This window comes from Cricetulus griseus, chromosome 2 (genome assembly GCF_003668045.3).
Source record: "Cricetulus griseus strain 17A/GY chromosome 2, alternate assembly CriGri-PICRH-1.0, whole genome shotgun sequence".
Taxonomy (NCBI): Eukaryota; Metazoa; Chordata; class Mammalia; order Rodentia; family Cricetidae; genus Cricetulus; species Cricetulus griseus.
Window position 1 is genome coordinate 404,603,407 of NC_048595.1, and position 4,917 is coordinate 404,608,323.

The 4,917-nt window shown below is 40.4% G+C and overlaps 1 pseudogene; it reads left to right on the plus strand.

The window, feature by feature from the left end:
* The first annotated feature begins 292 nt into the window (after positions 1–292).
* Positions 293–913, plus strand: LOC100771816 (annotated as a pseudogene).
* The last annotated feature ends 4,004 nt before the right edge of the window (positions 914–4,917 follow it).

Consider the following 4,917-nt stretch of genomic DNA (forward strand, 5'->3'; position numbering starts at 1 on the left):
AAACACATTCAGCAAAGTGGCAGGATGCAAGGTTAACTCCAAAAATCAGTACCCCTACTATATACAGATAATAAGAGGGCTGAGAAAGAAATCAGAGAAACATCACCCTTTACAATAGCCACAAACAACATAAAATATCTTGGGGTAACGCTAACTAAACAAGTGAAAGACCTGTATAGCAAGAACTTTGAGTCTTTAAAGAAAGAAGTTAAAGAAGATACCAGACAGGGGCTGCGTTTTAGAAACTGAACCGTGAAGCTTTGCCCTTCCTCTTTCCAGCCAGGGCCTAGTGATGGGCATCTCTTGGGCCAACTGGCACAAATGCCACAAGACAGGGGTAAGAGAAAGCCCTACCACAAGAAGCAGAAGTATCTGGGATGGCAAACTTAGTTGCTGCCAACACTAAGATTGGCCCTTGTTGTATACACACAGTCTGAGTTCGAGGAGGCAATAAGAAGTACCGTGTCCTAAGATTGGATGTGGGAAACTTTTCCTGGGGCTCTGAGTGCTGTATTTGCAAAACAATCATTGATGTTGTCTACAATGCATCTTATAACGAGCTGGTCCTCACCAAGATCCTGGTGAAGAACTGCATTGTGCTCATTGACAGCATACCGTACCGGCAGTGGTACAAGTCCCACTATGCACTGCCCCTGTGCTTCAAGAAGGGGGCCAAGCTGACTCCCGAGGAGGAAGAAATATCAAACAAAAAATGATCAAAGAAAATTCAAATGAAATATGATGAGAAGAAAAAGAATGCCAAAACCAGCAGCCTTCTGGAGGAACAGCTCTAGCAGGACAAGCTTCTTGCCTATATTGCCTCAAGACCAGGCCAGTGCAGCAGAGCTATGTGCTAGTGGACAAGGAGTTGGAGTTCTACCTGAGGAAGATCAAAGCCCAGAAAGGCAAATAAACTATCATTCATAGTTCATGTAATAAAGGAGTTTATTATTCTAACAACAAAAAAGATACCAGACAATGGAAAGATCCCCCATGCTCTTGGTTAGGTAGGGTCAACATAGTAAAAATGGCAATCTTGCCAAAAGCAATGTACAGATTCAATACAATCAAAATAAATACCGGCACATTTCTTCACAGACCTTGAAAGAACAATACTCAACTTTATATGGAGAAACAAAAGACCCAGGATAGCCAAAACAACCTTGTACAATAAAGGAACTTCCAGAGGCATCACCATCCCTGACTTCAAGCTCTATTATAGAGCTATAGTTCTGAAAATGGCTTAGTATTGGCATAAAAATAGACAGCTAGCCCAATGGAATCCAATGGAAAATCCTGATATTAACTCACATACCTAAGAACATCTGATTTTTGACAAAGAAGCTAACAATATACAATGAATTGCAGAAAGCATATTCAACAAATGGTGCTGGCATAACTGGATGCTGACATGTAGAAGACTGCAGATAGATCCATGTCTACCACTATGCACAAAACTTAAGTCAAAATGGATGAAAGACCTCAACATATATCCAGCACACTGAACCTCTTAGAAGAGAAAGTGGGAAGTACCCTTAAATGAATTGGTACAGGAGACTGCTTCCTGAACATTACACCAGTAGCACAGACACTGAGATAGACAATTAATAAATGGAACCTCCTGAAACTGAGAAGCTTCTGTACGGCAAAAGACACAGTCAGCAAGACAAAACGGCAGTCCACAGAATGGGAAAAGATATTTACTAACCCCATTTCTGACAGAGGACTGATCTCCAAAATTTATGAAGAACTCAGGAAGCTAGTTTCCAAAACACCAAATAATCCAATTCAAAAGTAGGGTATAGAACTAAATAGAGAATTCTCAATAGAGCAATCTAAAATGGCTGAAAGACACATAAGAAAGTGTCCAACATCCTTAGCCATCAAGGAAATGCAAATCAAAACAACTCTAAGATACCATCTTACACCTGTCAGAATGGCTAAAATCAAAAACACCAATGACAGTTTGCACTGGAGAGAATATGGTGAAAGGGGACCGCTCTTCCACTGCAGGTGGGAGTGCCAACTCATACAACCACTTTGGAAATCAGTATGGCAATTCCTCAGGAAAATGGGAATGAGTCTACCACAAGATCCAGCAATTCCACTGTTAGGCATATACCCCAAAGAAGCACATTCATACAACCAGGACATCTGTCCAACTATGTTCATAACAGCATTATTTGTAATAGCCAGAACCTGGAAGCAACCTAGATGCCCCTCAACTGAAGAATGGATAGAGAAAATGTGGTACATTTACACAATGGAGTACTACTCAGCTGAAAACAACAACAGAATCTTGAAATTCGCAGGCAAATGGATGGAACTAGAAGAAACCATCCGAGTGAGGTAATTCATTCACAAAAAGACAAACATGGTATGTACTCACTCATATGTGGATTTTACACACGGAGCAAAGGATTTCCAACCCACAATCCACACCACCAGAGAAGCTAGGAAACAAGGGGGACTCTAAGAGAGACATGCATGGTCCCCCAGAGAAGGGGAAAGGGACAAGGTCTCCTGAGCAAATTGGGAGCATGGGTGAAGGGGAGAGGGAGCTAAGAGAATGAGAAGGGGAGAAGAAGAGGGGTGAGGAGTACATAAAGGTTCAGGAAGGTTGTGTAGGGGACGAATAGAGTAGAGCCAAATAAGAGATACCATAAGAGAGGGATCCGTTATAGGCTAAAAGAAAAATCAGGCAGTAGGGAGTGCCCAGAGATCTACAAGGATGACACCAACTAACGGTCTAAACAACAGTGAAGAGGCTACTTTAAATGCCCTCTCCTCATAATAAGATTGATTACTAACTTATATGCCATCCTATAGCCTTCATCCAGCAGCTGATGGAAGTAGAAGCAGATAACCACAGCTAAATACTGAACTGAACTGGAATCCAGTTGCAGAGAAGGAGGAGTGATGAGCAAAGGGGTAAAGACCAGGGTGGTGCAACCCACAGAAACAGCTGACCTGAATAAGGGTGTACTCTTTGGTCCCCAGACTGATCACTGGGAAACCAGCCTGGACTGATCCAGAGCCTATGAATGTGGGTCTCAGTGAGGAGGCCAGGGATATCTATTGGGTCTGTTGCAATAGATCAGTACTTATCTATAGCATAAGAATGGACACCTGTCTGGCTCCTGCAACAACCAGGGAACTCCTATAGATGTAAAACACCTTCATTAATGTGTTGGGATACAGGATTACCTAAAAAAAAATCACTAGCCCTCTTATTACAAATGATAAAGGGACTGAGAAAGAAATCAGAGAAACATTACTCATTACAATAGCCATAAATAACATAAAATATTTTGGGGTAACTCTTCAAACAAGTGAAAGTCCTGTATGACAAGAACTTTAAGTCTTTGAAGAAAGAGATTGAAGAAGATATCAGAAAGTGGAAAGATCTCCTGGATAGGTGGGATTAACAAAGTAAAAATGGCAATCTTACCAAAAGCAATCTACAGATTCAATTAAAATCCCATCAAATCTCAACACAATTCTTCATAGATCTTGAAAGAACAATATTCAACTTCATATGAAAAAACAAAAACATAGGATAGCCAAAACAATCCTGTACAATAAAGAAACTTCTGGAGGCATCACCATCCCTGACTCCAAGCTCTACTATAGAGGTATAGTAATGAAAACATCTTGGTATTGGCATAAAACAGACATATTGATCAATGGAATGGAATCAAAGCCATTGGTATTAATCCACATACCTATGGACTCCTGATTTTTGACAAAAAAGCTGAAATTGTACAATGGAGAAAAAAGCATCTTCAACAAATAGTGCTGGCATAACTGGATGCTGACATTTAGAAGAATGTAAATAGATCCATATCTATCCCCATTCATAAAGCTCAAGTCCAAATGGATGAAAGACCTCAAAATAAATTCAGTTACACTGAACCTGATAGAAGAGAAAGTGGGAAGTGGTTTTGAACACATGGGTACAGGAGACCACTTTCTAAATATAACATCAATAGCACAGACACTTACAGAAACAATAAATGAGACCTCCTGAAACTGAGAAGCTTCTACAAGTCAATGGGTATTATCAATAAGGCAAAATGGCAGTACCAACCCCACATCTGACAGAGGGCACATCTCCAACACATATAAAGAACTCAAGAAACTAGTCACCAAAATACCAAGTAATCCAATTTAAAAATGGAGTACAGTTCTAAACAGAGAATTCTCAATAGAAGACACTTAAATGGCTGAAAGACATTTAAAGAGTTGCCCAACATCAGGGAAAAGCAAATCAAAACGACTCTGAGATACCATCTTATACCTGTCAGAATGGCTAAGATTAAATAAAAAAACACTGATGACAGTTTATTCTGGAGAGGATGAGGAATAGGGAGAACACTTCTGGTGGGAGTGAAAACTTGTACAGCCACTTTGGAAATCAGTATGGCGGGTTCTCAGAAAATTGGGAACCAATCTGCCTCAAGACCCAGCAATACCACTCTTGGGCATGTACCCAAAGAATGCACAATATTTGCTCACCTATGTTCATAGCTGCATTATTTGTAATAGTCAGAACCTGGAAACAACATAGATGCCCCTCAACTGAAGTATGGATAAAAAATGTGGTACATTTACACAATGGAGTATTATTCATTGGTAAAGAAAAATAATGACATCTTGATATTTTCATGAAAATGGATGGAACTGGAAAAAACCATCCTGAGTAAGGAAACCTAGACCCAGAAAGACAAACACCATATGTATTCACTCATAAGTGGACATTAGACGGAAAGCACAGGATAACCAGACTACAGTCCACAACCCCAGAGAAGCTAGTTAAAAAGGTGGATACATATGGAGGGCCCCAGGAAGGGGAGATAGTTAAGATCTTCCAGGTAAACTGAGAGGGGGAATAAAAGGGGAGGCATGGGTGATGGA